General features: G+C 42.8%; 1 long non-coding RNA gene across 1 annotated transcript; it reads right to left on the minus strand.

Moving 5' to 3' along the window:
- Nucleotides 1–424: 424 nt before the first annotated feature.
- On the minus strand, nt 425–9,096 carry LOC120435687. Its single transcript, XR_005609838.1, has 4 exons — nt 8,962–9,096; nt 2,716–2,776; nt 671–946; nt 425–529 (listed from the first exon to the last, which is right to left on the minus strand). It is a non-coding gene; the product is annotated as an uncharacterized LOC120435687 (long non-coding RNA).
- Nucleotides 9,097–18,177: the final 9,081 nt, after the last annotated feature.

An 18,177-nucleotide genomic window follows, 5' to 3' on the forward strand; every position in this document is an offset into this window, starting at 1 on the left:
AAGCCTTTGAATCCAAAAACTGCATACAGCTTCAGTGAATGGATGAAAGTGTTACTGATGATCTGCAAAAGGAGCACAGACTAGATAGAAGTAAAACTGAAGAATCCTAATATATTAGTTTTAAAGGAAATGCAGGTTAAATAAATAAGATAAAGACTGAAGTATATTGGATTGACAGAATCATGTTAAAATGAATTCATGTTAAAATAGTAAAAGAACATCTGTACAAGCAATGCATGCAAAAATATTCCATGCAACATGTTATAGATTGCTATACAGTGTGACTCATGCATTTCCAGTTCATATACCTGCAAATGGTCTGCACATTTTTAAGCTGAGAGTGTCTGTATAGGAAGTACTGCAGTATGTAGCATCATAAATACTTAAAGCACTTCATGTTTTTTGTATTTTTTTATTGAGGAAGGTTTTTTCTAAGCTGGAGTTTGAAGTCGTTCTCATGCTCCCCTATGTGCTGTGGATGCTTCTAGACGCCTCCCTGCCTGCCTCCCTCTCATGCTCAGGCAGACCTCTGCAGAACAGACACCAGATCAAGCAAAACACCTCAATGTTATTTTGTCGAATCTAAGAGACCTGGGAGCAAGATTCAAAAGAAAAAAAGTTTCTTCTGCAGTCACTTCCTGCAGTTCCTCTGGTACAGATTTCTGCTTACGTCTGTGTATCCCCAAGTGCAGACCCAGAACCCTTTGCATCATCTCCACCTCCTCAAACGAAAGAATCAACAGCGTCCAGCGTGTTGGTTTTAATAACTCCAAGCCGCACGTGGTTTTGTGCAGCACATGCTGAAGCAATCCACGAGATTGCTTCAGCATGTGAAGTATTCCTCCTCCTCTTTTTCACTGATATTCCCTTTAATAGATAAATCTAATGCCTGATTTGTGGACACTGCACCTCAGAGGTGACAGGAGTGGGTGGATGGCGTTGCAGTCTGAGGAGAAAAAGGAGAAAGGGAATTAAAAGTAAACAGGCTGGAAGAAAGATACAGCTAGATAAAATGTGTATAAAAGAGAGATAAATAAAAGCAGCTGCCTTAAGCATTTTCGTCAAAATGAAAAGTAACTCAGCTTATTGGCAAAACTGTGAAATCCTGAAAGGAAACCCTATTATGAGCACAAACAGAGAAACTGCAACTTTGTCCCACTGTTGTTGATTACCCCTCTGGCTATAAAACAAATCTATAATGTGAGTAACAGCATGTAATTTGTTTTTATAAACACCAACTCTCCAGTCAGCTAGTAAATCTTTACCTCGTAAAGTAGGAAGATTTCCTATACATGCCATTTAACCGGAGAACAAATTCAAGCGCAGACAAGGGCTATTTCATCCGAGAGGCTTTTTCTCCTTGTTTTTAACCACAGGGAATACCTAATCACTTCACACAACACTTCACAGAAGACGCTCCTGGGGGAAAAGTGACCCTTAGAAAACTTCAGAGCTATTAACCTAAGATGACCTAAGTTTTTTTCCTATCATTTGTTACATCAGTAAGTTCAGCAATGATTTATGCACTTTATGTTTTGAGATAAAGACCCAATAGAGAGACACGATCCAATAATCAGCTTTGCACAAGCACTTGACAGTGTGTTGCTCAGAAAAAAATTAAAAAGTGAATGAGTGAATAAATTAGTGACTGGTTCTGTGGAGTAGTGGTCAAAAGATTCACAGTACATGCAATTGATTTGGTTTGAAACTAAGAGGAGACACGAACACAGTGTTGATGCCAAGCCCAGATAAATGTGAGGAGTCTGTCAGGAAGGGCATCTGGTGTAAAACATGTGCCAGACAAACATGCAGGTCCATCTGCTGCCATGACCCTCTTGGGAAATAAGGGAGCAGCTGAAAGTACCTTCTTCACCTACAAATACCTGTTAGCAGGGAAGTTTATTGTTAACAACGTACAACTTCTCAAGTTCAGCATGAACCAGGCGTTGAATAGCCATAGTCCCCCACCCACCCCTCCTGGGTGAATCAGTCTGCCATGCTGAGCACTTACAGCTACGGGGTTCAATGAGCAGTGTTTTCTCTAATATGGGATGATATTGTTGATACACAGGCTTTTATTAAAACCACCGAACGTATAATTCTGTCCTCAGAATGAGTAATGTCCGGCATCACAGCACCGTCAGTAATTATGTGTGCCCGGCTTAGCAGTACATGTGACGAAATGCGTCCGTCATTAATCTTATCATTTACGTTTGTTGATGGCAATGGCTGCTTCAGTTTAGGGGGCCTAGTTTTGTGCATGAGTAGTCACCCTTGCTCTTACTGCACTAGACTGGAGCTATTAAAACTATCATGAAATTAGCAGCCATGCCTGGGACATGTCAAAATGTCTGCTATAAAAAAGGCCTTGTACTGAGGTTGAGATGCCTGCTAAGCTAACAGGCTAAAGAACTGATTTAAGTGTAAATAATGTGATTTGCAAAGCCGTGTCGTGGAGTTGTGGTTTGTGAAACATCTGAGGTAGGTTGCTGATTATATGATTGCCTTCCTGGTGGTTCACTTCCCCCCTTTAGCTCCTTTGCCGGTTGTTTCTTTGTCACCTTTTCTTCTTGCCTCTTTTCTCATATTAGTTATTTTTTTTGTATCTTTGTTTGTTTTATGTGCTTTTGTGACTTCAGTTAGTCTGTAATTGTTTCCAGCTGTGTGTCATTTCTCAGTCAGCTTCTCTTGTGCATCCACACAGTTTGTACTCACTTTCATTCCTGCATCTTCACATCTTGTTCCGTCCCATCGGAGGAGAGGAGATATCCTGAATCTCAGATGAGCATAGCAGATGAGAACTTATATAATTAGGAATGCTATTAATTCACAGTTAACACAATATAGATCTTTTTTTCTTTTTCTTTCAAACCACACACTCACCATAGCATGCAAAAAAGTTCGGTATAGGATGTTTATCTTCCAAACTGTGTTTCCAGCCATACTCCTTTTTCTCCTGTTTCTATATGTCCTTCCTTTCCTGCTTCCTTTGATTTTCCCTATTCTTACCTTTAGTTGGATCCTTGATTAAACCACAACTAGTGTTGTTTTGTCTCTATTTTGTTTTCTAAATGCTAGTAAAATCCCTTTGTTCGTCTTAACTGCTGTCTTTCTAATGTTTTTTCCTCTAAGGGCTCGTCAAGGTTCCACACAGATGTTAGACTTTTTCCACAACAGACATTTCAACATGCCAACCTTGTCCCAGTAGCCACAGCTAAACTAAACACAATAAAGCCATCATCTTTCAGTTTAGTTACAAAACCTGGCAGCTAACACACATAGGGCTTCAGATTTATTTTGACTAAACCGCTTTTGAGGACTGTTTGGATGTGAAGACATCATGTTAGCGTAAATCTATTATTTATTCATTTATGCCTTCGTTCAACTCATAAGGCATTTTGTTTTCCCTTGACTGGCTGTTTATTGCTCAGTTCAGTGCACTCAGAGGCTTTGCTGTGACAGCTTTATTTAGTTTAGCTATTTAGTTACTTTACTTACTAATTAAAGCAACGCTGCACTCCACTGTATGGTGAAATGAGAATGATATATTTCAGTGTTTTATCACAGCGTTAAACATTAAAAGAGAAACACTCCATATGAGGAAAATTACCTCTTATTTTGACTTGGTGTGTTCATCATTTCAAGGTGTTTGTCCCGGAGCTAATCTTCTAGTAATATACAAAAGCAATCATCTTATGTGCTTTATAAAGCATAACTAGATGTAAACAGGTGGTTCCTCTTAAACTGGATGAACTGATTTCTATTATTTTTATTTTAATGTAATTTCAAGAAGTGGTTTGTGAGGTTTATTGACATGGTTGTAGTTAAATACATAATTAATTAATTAAGAATTAATTAAGAATTCTTTATATTGGCACAGTTTTACAATGACCTCTTTAAGCAGTGATTCCTGTTAAGTTGGATCACTGTACTTCGTCTCATTTCAAATCAACAGAGCTATCTATCATACAGACAAATACAAGGCCAAAAGGTGATATCAGAGCAGGAGAGCAGTGTTATAGTGAAGTTCTAGTGCAAAAAGGCTTAATGCACACTTAAAATCTCAAGTGGTGGTTGATGCAGAATGACTGTTCTAACTGCATGACAGCAGCCAGTCAAGTCAGGATGGACATCTGATATATGTGTGTATTTGGTGCAGAGCAGTTTTTATATTACCATCTAGAATACAGGCCAATGGTTTTACTGCAGAGCTGGGATGTTTTAAACTCTCTGCCCTGAAATTGAAAAGGCTCTTATGCTCTACCTGAGAGAATACTTTGCTGTTCCTGTGCGAGCAAACCTGTAATTAAAGTCAAGAGGTACAGCAATTCAACTGAAACTCTAATTCCCAGACTAATTGGGCAGCTGTAATAGTTTTTTGGCATGTTTCAAACATATTAAATTGATGGTGTTCTTTCAGGGAGCTTGATTTCGAAAAGTGGAGGCAGTGAAACAGAAGACTGAAAAAGTTGTATAAAACTTAAAACAATAATAAAAAACCTGATGTATTATGTACGAATGTACACTATGTGTACGTACATATTTAAAGATTCAGATTCAGTTTATTACTCTTTCTGATTCTGTCTTTTATTTATGGTATCTTGTATTTTGAGTTCATATTACTGGCTTTAATTACCATTCTTTCTGTGAGCCTGTCTGTCAGGTCTCTGTCTCTGTGTTCAGGTTAGTACTTCCTGTTTTATTTAGTTTCGCTTCTCTCATCGTGTCATCTTGTATTAGTTTCAGCTGTGTTTCGTTACCCTGGTGTTTCCCACATCCCTGATTACACTGTGTGTATTTAAGCTTCAGTTTGTCCTTTGTCATAGTGTTTGTGTTTCCTTAGCGTAGCATATGCTAGTCTGCGATAACTTTACTGTGTTCCCAGTTCATGTTTTCTAGACATGAGCATTGCTGTAACCTTAAATAAAGGTCTTTTAATGTTCACCTGCTGAATTTTTGCTCCAGTTACAGCATTATCCCTAATGCTATAGGGTCGTTAATGCGCATAGCATGGAACAATATATGCTGCCATTTGGACAACATATTTTTCAGGGAAGGCCTTGATTTTCCAGCAGAGCAACACCACCAGTCTGTAGAGTGGTCTGTTTTCAGTCCAGACTTATCTCTTGATGAAAACATTTGGAGTATTATGGAACATTTACACAACAAAGGAGGCATTACCAGCAGGATTTCAGCTGCTGGATTCCCAGATGAGTAGTACTGAAGAAGGGATGATGCAACAGGGTGGTAAATGTGTCCCTGTCCCAACTTCTGTAATAATTTCAATGACATCGAATTCAAAATCAACTTCTTTTTTTTTTTTTCAAAGATTAATACAGTTCTTCTGGACCAACTTTAGACTGTTTTGAAATAACCATAGGATTTAAATGATTTGTAGATAATTGGATTCTGTTTTTATTTCAATTTTTTTGCAGTAACTAGGTTCAGGGTTCTGTATAATGCATGGTATAATCACAACTGTCCTCTAAGTGTTATAGTAATCATACTACTACCGCTTATAGTACTACATTATCCACAATTTACACTAATAACAACAGCAACCTAATAGGGGGTAATTTTATTATGCTGAGCTTTTATCCAGCATAAATTTCTCAGTTGGAAGCTGTGACCAGCTGTAATCAGATTTTCTTTTCTCCTTTAGCGTTATGCATGTAGTTACAGTATCTAATTGCTCTGAACCTGCTAACATGTTCTCTGTCCAGCTTTAAAGATTTGCATAAATGTCAGATTTCCTAAGCAACAAAGTCACAGCTTATAAGTTTGGCATAAAGTTGAACCTAAGTGTGACAGTCTGTGGCATCCTGTTGCATCATGAACATAAAAAGGAACATCAACATCATCACTCTCTCCTGGGACCACGAGTCAAAGTGTTGTCCATAAAACTTAGCGAGGGAGGAGCAGTAAACATTTCAGCGACTTCAAATGTTTGGCGGAAGAAACAACAGTTACATAAATGCGTTTTGTTTTGTAATGTTTTTTGTTTTGTTTTGGTTTGCAATGTTTTGTAATGGCTTTTTTTTTTCATTGCAGCAAACATATAAATAAAGATCATGTTTTCATACTATTTTCCACGTTGCTCTCTGATAGTTTGTTTTGAGATCATGTCACAGTGAAAATAAACATACACGCGAGAGGTGGCGTGTTTGTGACATTTTTTTTTTTTACAGGAAAATGGATTAAAGTTCAGCGACCGGAGTATTTCAGCGGTCCTGAACAGCATTTTAACAGCACTCTGCTCAGCTCAAGTATCAGCTCCAATCTGTTTATATCATCAACTTTTTACTTGGATATTCCAACTGTAATGTATCCCTAAAAACAAACAAAAGTTCAACTATATTTGTCATATTTAATGCTATATTATAGACCCTAATGACAATTTTTACCTGCAAATTCAACCCACATCTATGTCTAGATTATAACGTACAGACTATTATTTACAACAAGTAGTCCATATAAGAAAATCTAAATAAATATTTTATTTATTTTACCTTTTATTTTATACCTCGGTCCCACTGACACCAAACTCTGTGAGATACCTCGCCACAGTAGCAGCAGTTAAACAATCACAATAGAGTAACATGCAACAAATGTAAAGTAACACTAAATAGAAAATTACACATCAAAAAGAACAGCGGGCTCTCAGAAACAACAACCGCATGCTTCCTTCATCACATTCTTTATGACATCTTTGAATTCATCACTATATGGATTAGTGAAATAATACAGTACATAGACAATATACTGTATGTGGAATTGCAGTTTATAAGGTTTTCTTTGTTCTGTGTATTCATCCCCAACCCGTCGTGGCAGATGGCCACCCCTCCCAGAGCTTGTTCTTCTACTTTTTTCCTGTTAAACGGGAGTTTTTCCCTCCCAGTATCAACATAATGCTTGGGGCTTTCTCTGTTTGCACCTTGAAGCACCTGTTGTTTTGATTTGGTGCTATATACATAGAATTTTTGTCATCTTGTCATCAATTTTGATTGATCATTGATCACTCACTGTACCTCTCCTGCCCTCGTCCATACATATTGGTGATGATTTGAACCAATCGATTTCAACTTTTTGAATTTAAATTAATCACTCCATAAGACTCATTGTCAGTTTCAGTCATTTTCAGTCCATTTCTTGTCTAATTTGGCATACCTCAGCCTTTTGTTGTTGTTTTCCATCTTTAAAAATGTTTTTTTGCTTCCCTTCCACTGAGACCATTTCTGAAGACCCTTCAGTGAACAGTAGATGGATCGCCTGAAGGGCCTCTCAAGTCCTGTGTCAACCAAACAAATTATGTGTTATTGAAGCAGGCTGCCAGCAAAGTGCCTTAAGATACTACTGATAGTTGGTTCTTTGAAAACTTGTCTGTTACGTGTAGTCACAACATTAGTTCATCTCGTGGGTTAGGTGCCTTTTTATGCTTAAATGATTCAAATGTCAGTGTTAAGAGGCTTAAAAACAACAAGCATCCTCATGTACAAGGGCTGGACTGAAAATGAGTTAAAAAGCAATAAATCTCCCGAGACTTTGGTTCAAGACTTTTGTATAATAATGTAAGCGTTTCTAAAGATTTGCAAAAGACTACATGTTCAAGATGTATGGGAGAAAAAAAAAGTATGTTAAAGAAGAACCATTTGGAGAAGTATAGCTGGTGACTTACCCAGCTGAGACAGAGAGAGAAGTTTTACCTGCTTTCACATTATGGATAAAAACATACTAATCATGTTCTCTGTGAGCTGTCAGTGTTCACCGAAAACAAATCATGAAGAATGAAACGGTGAGCTGAAGACTTTGAATTTTTAATGAAACGCAGAGACGCAAAGTACAAAAGCGCGGTTAAGTAGGATTACACGTGCTTATCGCCAAAATAAATCACAGTCAAAAATTAGCTTCCACAAGTTGAAAAGACCAACTTAATTCATGCCAAAAGTCTTCTTTGTTGTTGTTCTTTGAGATTATTTGGAATCATCAAGTATGATAAACAGATTTTATTAATATTCCATCACCACCTACAATCCCCATTTTTGTCATCTTCATGTTTACTGCTGTCATCATGTCAGTCACAGAAACGGTGACACAATCCGAAATGTCTTCATTGAATGAACCATGATTCACAGAGAGGCTATTTAAAGATTGTGGAGGACGAAATGCTCCCTAAGATGCTTTTCTGTGGGAAGAAGATCTTTCTAGATATGAGATATTTTAATATGGTTTTACTTATTAAAGCGTACGATGTCACAGTGATTCACAGCAGAGAAGAAGGGGAAGGACTCTCATTTCAAAACTTTGTGTGCGTTATATATCTATATAAGTTCTCAAATGTAAATGTACAGCTGGATGACTGAGACAAAATTGCCCTCGTAATGCATGTGCGCTTTTATCTTGACCTAATAAATGGATCATATGAGTTTTTATGAGCAACTGCTAGAACTTAATACAAATTAAGTTACTTTGTGCTGAAGCCCTATATATGAACAACATCCAGTGTGTAGTAACACAATGACCTACTTTATAAATCAGAACAGCTTCAACCTCCTGGGACCTGAGCTCCTATTTAGGATGCAATATTTTTAAGACAATATGAAAGAAGAGCAATAAAACCTGAAGAGATGAAGATGCAGGGATTCGGGAGGTTAGTGTCATTTGAACCTCGCTAAATTTTACATGGAAAAACAAGATCATCTTTCATTTACAGGCATCAGATATGAAGGTCCAGCAGACACAAATTCTTTGATAACAGGGCTTAATTAAGTCTGATTTACTGCTGACTACTGGTGCAAGCTGTAATGGTTAGATTGGTCGCGAGCCGTCATATTTTAAATAAAAAAGTCAGCTCAGCTCTCGGTCTGAGAGTGCACTAAGATTTTTCTTTACATGTGAAAAACTGCAGTTATTCATTTTCAGCAAATCAGATATTTGATTTTGTTTTAAATAATAATTACTTACCAGTGCCGCTTTGGCTCACAGGTCAAGCATTTAGCATTTAGCCGTGTATGCCAGCAGGCTAAATGCATCAGCCTGGATTCAACTCCAACCGGAGGCCCTTTGTCTTTCCTCCCTCTCTCTCTCCCTCTCTCTGTTTTCCTACCTCCTCTTCACTGCACTAATTAAGGCAAAAAGCCTTTATTAGATAAAAAAAGATAATTACTTGTCAGAATCCTTAGGGTTAGCATGCAAAGTAGTTTTTTTGGGATAAATTTATTATAGCTGTATAATCAGACTTCTTTACTTGTGCCTCAGGCGGTAGAGCGGGTGGTCTATGAATCAGAAAATGAATCATTTGATCCCTGGCTCCTCCAATTTATGGCTCCTAGGGCTAGTTACTGAACCCCTAGTTTCCCTTGAAGCACCTGTCAGAGTGTGAGTGCGTGGATGAATGCTAGACATAGCACTTAAAAGGAATAAAAGTTGTGACAATGAGGCTTGTAGCATTAAGAGCTTTGAGTGCTCAGTTTGAGTAGAAAAGCACTATATAAGTACCAGCCTATGATACTGTTAAAACGTTTAAGGAGATCCAAAACAGTACTTACCACAAACTGTATGTAGCTAGACATCTCCCACTGGCTGATGGAATACCATTTTAAAGGCATGAGCACAGCATTTATCCTATACCACCTTTTTTTGCCATAAATATTAACAAGTGTAAATGAGGGGATGCTTTGATTTCATATCCTGGTATTTTAATAGTTTTAGCTCCTTTCAGTTTAGCTCCTGCTTTGTTGTTACTGTAATCCTCTGTAATGTTGCTGGCACCCTCAGTATTTCCTTCTCTGATTTGTTTCAGCGTTAGTCCCTTTACCCTTCTGTGCTCTCTGTTTCTCTGTCATTTTGTTTAATTTGAATCTCCAGTCTGTGTTTTGTATTTAATCTTGTGGTTAAATCCTGTTTTGTGTAACAGTTTTCTGTTGTTACTGGTTCCACTTTTACTCTGTTTTTCCACCTGAAGCGTTTCACCTGCATCAATTATCTCTCATTCCCTCCCCTTCTCTTCTTGTTTGATAAGCCCTCTTTGTATACTGTATCTCTCTTTCTGTCTTCATCATTTTGTGTGTGGTCCTGTTATTCTTTTGGCTATAGCCATTCCTCTTATGTTTGTGCCGATTTTGGAATTGATCGACTGTTAAAGCTTGCTTTTTATTGAATCGCGCCTCCTGTATCCTGGCACCGGTTTCTCTAAAATAGCTCGGACAGCTGCACATACTCAATTTCTACAAGTTTTTATTTTTATTTTTACTTTTGAGTCTCTAAAACGTCAAAGAGCGTGAGAGGATATTCCTAATATACATCACATAAGTAAAACACAAACACCTGAAATTAAAACATGCTTATGATGGGCAGCCATTTAGAAGAAAGTTAGCTTAAAATTAGGATGATCTTAAAGAAGAGAGTAGCTAAAGTGACTTGTTTCAGACAGAGATGAACAGAAGATGCATTTTTGTTCAGCCACATTGTTCCTGTTAGAATCATCATGTTCTGATGCTTTAAAAGTTCATTTCAGTGATTGTAAAGCAAATTCCCACACATCTGAAGTATGTACTGATATACCTGATCTAGCAGATGATCCCAGCATGAGGGAGATGGTAATCTGAACACTATTTTTCTAAAGTCAGTACAGACCTGTGGGACAGACAGAGGTTTTAGGGCCAGAGACAACACTGTCTTCCAGTTTTTTGATGTAAGTAAGATGGGAACAAAGCAAATCTAAACATAAATAAGAATTTAGACTAAAGTGTATATAAGCATTCTGGACATGCATGCATATAAGAACATCACCATAACCAAGCAATGTCATGCTGCAGTTCTATGGTATAAAAGTAGAAACAATAAGTCTTTCACTTGCCTGAAGCGTTGGAGACGCGTTGGAGACGACCCAGTTTCAAATAAAGGTTTAATTTCTTTAACACCAGTTGCTGCGTGCTGCAAAAAAGAAAGTTATAAATGACAGTATTTTTACTGATTTACTACCTCAGTAGCAGAGCCCTGATCTTCAGTGAGGGATATAGTGAAAGGTTGAGTGGTTTCGATTTGGATTTCAGAAGATAATCAATTTAGTTTTCTCTGCATCTAAGACAAGTCTTAATTCACACAAGTTATGCTGTGTTGCATTAAAAACTGACTGTAGCTCACAGGGAGCCTGGCTGGGAGTAGACATATACATATCAATCATATCATCAGAATAATAATGACAGTTTGCAATTATAATTTAACAAAAAATGAAGCAGTCCCACAACTGATACCTTTAGTTGCAAACTCCTAATGATTCCTTCTTCCTGCACACAGTGAATAAATATAAGATCCATTGTATGTACGGTCGACAAGGTACCTATCTTAGTTGCCCCTCAGGGATAAATAAAGTCTCTCTGACTCTGACTGACATCCAATATTTTCTTGTGACAAGCATGAATGAACAAGTATTTGCTTTGAAATTATATGATCCACTGGGTGAAGTGCCTCAGCTAGATCAATAAAAGCAACGTTTCCTGTTTTCCTTTGAATTCACTACAGAATGTCCGCCTAATGTATGGGTGGTTACACTGCTTTTGTATTCATCAGATCCATGTGTTCAGCTTGATCGGTGCTGTTATTCCCTTTGTGTTAATTGATTTTCAGGTCAAAACTTGACCATTCTAGAATAAAATGGTCTTTACCGGAATAATCATGTGGTGGATCAATAGCCTGTGCTTACTGTCACGGCTGCTGAGGCGAGCCGTGTGGTGTTGGAGGAAGGAGGACCCAAGATGCAAGCAGTGGATGAAAATGCTGGTGAAGTTTATTTACAGGGTGGAGTGGTGGCCAACAAGCAGTGGAGTATGACAAATAACTGATGACACCTAAACTGGGAGTACATACATAACAGACCTGGGAACATACGAAAAAGGGATGAGAGGCAGAGAGATGCAGGCGACGAACAGGAACCATGGAACACGGAGCAACGCAGACTGACGCAGAGTAACACAGACGAACCGGCAACAGGCAGGAGAACACACAGGGCTTAAATACACACACCAGTAATCAGGGAATGGGCAACAGGAGGGAGACACAGCTGGGAGAAATGAGGCTAACGAGACAGGGGAGAGGTAAAACTGAACACACTGACATGAGACATGAACTTTCAGATTAAAACAGGAAACACAGACACAGAACCAGACAGGACACTGAACTAGACAGGCAGACTCACGAGCGGACACAGTGACACCATAGACAGACGGAGGGAACACAGAAGTGGGAGCAGACAGGCACAGAACAAAACCTTAACAAATGGCAAACCTCAACCAAAGATAACAGGATAAACAAGCACAGGAAATAATATAAAGAAACACAAAACACTGAGTAGACAGACTCAGGACCATGACAGTACCCCCCCTCAAGGGCTGGCTCCAGACAGCCCAACAGAAACACAAACTGCCCAAAAAAAACCCCAAAACCCCAAAAAAACAGAAAGCGACCCAACCAGGGCGGGCGGTGGGGGTCCAGGACGGAGGGACAGAGTCCAAAAAGGCCCAGATGGCCAAGTTCAGGGGGCCGACCCGGAGGCCGACAGCACAGGAGGCCAAAACAGTTCAGTTCCGGAGGCCGACCATGCGAAAGGCAGCGGCAGTGGGGCAGGTCCGGAGACCGGCCACGCAGTAGGCAATGGCGTGGAAACAGTTCTGGGGGCCGACCGTGTGGACAGCAACGGTGTAGAAACAGTTCTGGAGGCCGACCGTGCTGGCGGCAACGGCGGCGAGGCAAACGAAGGCCGGCCACGCGGGAGGCAGTGGCGGCGATGCCCAATCATCGGCCCGGAAGGGGGCCGTCCACGACGGCAAGGACGTCCAGTCATTGGCCTGGAAAGCGGCCGGACCGGACGAGCAGGACGGACAGGACGAGCAGGACGGACAGGAGACGTTGAAGCTCAAGCGGAGGCTGGACCAGGCGAGGACGAAGCCGTAGCTGAAGCTGGTGCTGGTGCTGGCGACGCTGGAGCTGATGCTGAATCTGGGCCAGGCGAAGCTGGAGGCTCGGAGGCTGGACCAGACGAGAATGGCGGCGCTGCAGGCGACGGCGTGGAAGCCGGAGATGGTGGCGCTGCAGGCGACGGCGTGGAAGCCGGAGATGGTGGCGCTGCAGGCGGTGATGTGGATGCTGCAGTTGAAGTGAAGGCTGATGAGAAGACTGCTGCAGGCGAGGCTGAAGCGGAGGCGGAGGCTGAAGCCGAGGCTGAAGCTGGACCAGGCGAAGACAAAGCTAATGCAGAGGCTGGGTCAAACGAAGCTGATGACGCTGAAGAGGAGGCTGGACCAGGCGACGGCGAGGGCGGAGCTGAAGCAGAGGCCGGGCGAGGGCGGAGCTGAAGCAGAGGCCGGGCGAGGGCGGAGCTGAGGCAGAGGCCGGGCGAGGGCGGAGCTGAGGCAGAGGCCGGGCGAGGGCGGAGCTGAGGCAGAGGCCGGGCCAGGCGGAGCTGAGGCAGAGGCCGGGCCAGGCGGAGCTGAGGCAGAGGCCGGGCCAGGCAACGCTGCAGCTGGCGAGGATGAAGGGGCTGCTGCAGCTGGCGAGGATGAAGGGGCTGCTGCAGCTGGCGAGGATGAAGGGGCTGCTGCAGCTGGCGAGGATGAAGGGGCTGCAGACGGCTGGACGGGCTCCTCGGGCCCTCCAGCTGACGGTGCAGGAGGCTGGACGGGCTCCTCGGGCCCTCCAGCTGACGGTGCAGGAGGCTGGACGGGCTCCTCGGGCCCTCCAGCTGACGGTGCAGGAGGCTGGACCGGCTCCTCGGGCCCTCCAGCTGACGGTGCAGGAGGCTGGACCGGCTCCTCGGGCCCCCCAGCTGACGAGGCAGGTGGCTGGACCGGCTCCTCGGGCCCCCCAGCTGACGAGGCAGGTGGCTGGACCGGCTCCTCGGGCCCCCCAGCTGACGAGGCAGGTGGCTGGGACGGGCCTCGGGCCCCCAGCTGACGAGGCAGGTGGCTGGACGGGCTCCTCGGGCCCCCCAGCTGACGAGGCAGGAGGCTGGACGGGCTGCTCGGGCCCCCCAGCTGACGAGGCAGGAGGCTGGACGGGCTGCTCGGGCCCCCCAGCTGACGAGGCAGGAGGCTGGACGGGCTGCTCGGGCCCTCCAGCGGAGACAGTCACAGAACCAGCGGGCACAGGGGCCCCTGGCAGGAACAAAACAGAACCAGCAGGCACACGGGCCTCTGGCAAGGACGGAACAGAACCAGCAGGCTCACGGGCCTCTGGCAAACACACAGCAGACTGCAGCTGCACGGAGCATTGATTCTGCTCAGGCAGTGACCGCCGCTTGCAGTCCTCAGCTGGCTTCTTAACCTCCAGGGGTCCAGAGTCTGCTGGGGGCTGAAACCCAGCCTCTGGGGAGGCCCTGGAGTGTATCTCAGTCTCAGAACTGGCCAGCTCTTGAGGAATGTCTACAGGATTGTTTGGTTTTTCTCTCTGCCTGGAACGAATGGGTGAACAACGGTTTCTCTCAGGTTGAATCAACCTAGCTTGCTGTACGGGAGGAGTCAGTGAAGATGATGGCTGAACAGGTGGCTGAGCTGAGGGCGACTGAAGCAAAGGTTGAGACAATAATGGTGGAGAAGTTGGGGACTGAAGGGATGATAAGGCTAATGATTCTTCTGCCAACCGGGCTACTGACTGGGCTAGGGATTGTAACATGGTTTGTAATACGTCTGGCTGTGGCTGTAATTGAGCCATGGATTGTGAGGCCGAATGTGGTGGAGGTGGCGACTGGACTTTTGGCCGGGCGACTAACTGAGCTTGAGGTTGCGGCTTGAAAGAATAAACAGTCTTGGTATGATCAGAGCTGGTGTTAATTGTCTCTGGGGTGTATGCCACAGTTTTAGCAGACTCTGGGTTAACTGGCATGGGTTTAACAGGCTCCGAAGAAACAGAAGAACAACAGCCCTTTGCTTTCACTGAAGTCTTAAAAATGCCCACCTGAGAGAGATCAGTTACCACGAAGGTAGGTAAGCTTCATGAATTAGCTCCCACTGACACACCCGAACAACCCCAGAAGAAAAAGTCTCAAAGTTCAAATCAGAGCTGTTATCCTTGTTACTCACCACAGTCGGCCGCTCCGATATCCCGGGTCCGACTGTGGCGGCGTCGACGGCGTGAGCGGCGTTTCCCATTTGAAGGCTGGACCGGCGGCCGGGCTGAACGCTCTCCGTTGGGACAGGCGGTGAAGCATGAGTTGCAAGGTGGGTGGTAGCAACCGGGGGGAGAAGACGAAGCTCGTTCAGGACGAAATTCTGTGCGAGCGGGTGAAGTGAGCTGAGCAACCAGGGGAGACCAGAAACTAAGCGCTGTAGCCGAACAGCTATGGCTTGGCGGAACTCTCTCCCCTCATGCTCCAGCCATAAGTTAATTAGTTTGTCTACCGAGTAAATAATGTCCTCCCGGAGCTCCTCGGGCGGGTTGACTGCTGCTGGGTCCATTGTGGCCGGTTCGTACTGTCACGGCTGCTGAGGCGAGCCGTGTGGTGTTGGAGGAAGGAGGACCCAAGATGCAAGCAGTGGATGAAAATGCTGGTGAAGTTTATTTACAGGGTGGAGTGGTGGCCAACAAGCAGTGGAGTATGACAAATAACTGATGACACCTAAACTGGGAGAACTAACATAACAGACCTGGGAACATACGAAAAAGGGATGAGAGGCAGAGAGAGGCAGAGAGAGGCAGAGAGAGGCAGAGAGAGGCAGAGAGAGGCAGAGAGAGGCAGAGAGAGGCAGAGAGAGGCAGAGAGAGGCAGAGAGAGGCAGAGAGAGGCAGAGAGAGGCAGAGAGAGGCAGAGAGAGGCAGGCGACGAACAGGAACCATGGAACACGGAGCAACGCAGAGTAACACAGACAAACCGGCAACAGGCAGGAGAACACACAGGGCTTAAATACACACACCAGTAATCAGGGAATGGGCAACAGGAGGGAGACACAGCTGGGAGAAATGAGGCTAACGAGACAGGGGAGAGGTAAAACTGAACACACTGACATGAGACATGAACTTTCAGAATAAAACAGGAAACACAGACACAGAACCAGACAGGACACTGAACTAGACAGGCAGACTCACGAGCGGACACAGTGACACCATAGACAGACGGAGGGAACACAGAAGTGGGAGCAGACAGGCACAGAACAAAACCTTAACAAATGGCAAACCTCAACCAAAGATAACAGGATAAACAAGCACAGGAAATAATATAAAGAAACACAAAACACTGAGTAGACAGACTCAGGACCATGACACTTACATTGAGAATGATACTTTTCACCAGGTGTAGCTGATTGTTGTGGGGCGACAAGAATCAACTACACCAGATTGTGTAACAGTCTTAGTCTGCAGCTATAGTAGTTGTGCATCAGTTGCACAATTTCTTCCTCATTTTCTTCAGGCATTTCTGCCGTTGTTCAATATGTGGTCCAGAGTTTTTAATTCAAAATTTTCAAATACCCACCTTAGGACCAATTTTATCTGAATTATGCACTAATTAGCTATTACAGATTGTTAAGGATGTTTGTTTGCACCGTAAATTGCGTCAAGCATCCTGGTTTGTTGAGTTTTATTTCATAATTACGCATCTTATAAACCTAAGACTAAGTGATTATCAGTTCTTCATCATCACTCTTACTCACCCCGAATTCATCTACTAAAGGAAGTGACACGTCGAATAACCTGAAAACACCCCCAGATTCCTTCATAACCTCAATTGCTTTGTGAATGAACTAGCTTTCATTTTGTCTGTGTTCCTTCTCTAAACCTGCTTTATGTCTCTGAGACTCTATTATTGTGGAAACGAATTTTCCACCCGGTACAGTTCTTTCGTAAAATTATCCCCACAAGGGTTTGTACTATCTAGTTTTATCGTTTTTACAGCACTGCTTTGTATAGAATGCAGTGATGTTGCAGTGTTTAAAAGTGTAGTTTTCTTAAAGTTGATAAAGAGAAAATTAAGGTTTTAACATCAATAAAAAATGTGTTGAGTACACTTCTGTCTTACTGCAGTCAAGTCTATATTACAGATAAACAAAGCCTGCCTTGTTTTAGAATATAAAACACAACCAAAGGCACAGAAGACAAATTTTAATGCTGCAAATCGTTCTAATCACCCAAGCAGAACAAGCAATAACAGCAGCAATGTACTGCTAGAGATTGGGCAATATAAGCGATTATAAACATTGCTCTATTTAGATTACGTGGGAGGAGCAATTCATTCCAGAAACACTTGGCTTGGCACTATGTTTTTGCTTACGTACACAATGATGCAAATGCATTCATACAGTACTGCTAAAACTATACCGAATATAACTGAGTCATGTGCCACATGGAGGAGACACCCACATATTTGCACTGAGGACTGAGATTATAAGAGGATCCCTTTCACTACATCTACCTTGCACAAACACAGAGACACACAATTAAAACACTATTTGATAAACGATGCATTAACACCTGCTTGCAAAGGCAGACAGGCACACAACGAGTTTTGCACACACTGATGTCAACACATTTCCCAACCTACGCCAGCATGAAATCAGCGTTGTACTGCAGGGTTCAGTTTCTCAGTGTGTGACGCGTTCCCTGACTGCTTTACCGGAGGCCAGTGGCATGGGAGTGCTCCCCTGTTAAAGAATGAGCTACAGAGTGACCATGAATCACTGCCTTCCTCAGTGGTTTGTTATTGTTGGTTTGGGTTTCCAAAGGCAGGTGGGAAGTGGGTAATTGCTTTTCATTTCTCAATAACCATGAGCATTTTGTTTTTTTGTGTGAAAAAAACAAACAAATCTGTAACATCCCTCTCAATTTGCTACAGACAGCAATTTCCTGAGTATGACAAATAGACTGTATGCTAATGACTGTTAGTATTTGTTTTTATTAAATCTTAAACTGATGTCATAGTCATTAACAGAAAGGGAGCAGATTAAGTGCAATGTATGTATGTATAGCAGATAAAAATACACCCACTAATTTAAGAATGTGGTTGCAGATAGTTGTTATTAGCTCAGCAGGTCTACTCACACAGATGTGTAGCTTCACCCTACAGCACATAATCGCTGTCTTAATGTGAGTATTTAATGAGCATTATTTTCAGTGTGTGTTAAACCTAGCATTGCTAAGTTTAATGCACATTACGTCTTTTACAACACTTAGGTTAATTACGTTGTATTTTTAGAT

This window comes from Oreochromis aureus, linkage group 22 (genome assembly GCF_013358895.1).
Source record: "Oreochromis aureus strain Israel breed Guangdong linkage group 22, ZZ_aureus, whole genome shotgun sequence".
NCBI classification, from domain to species: Eukaryota; Metazoa; Chordata; class Actinopteri; order Cichliformes; family Cichlidae; genus Oreochromis; species Oreochromis aureus.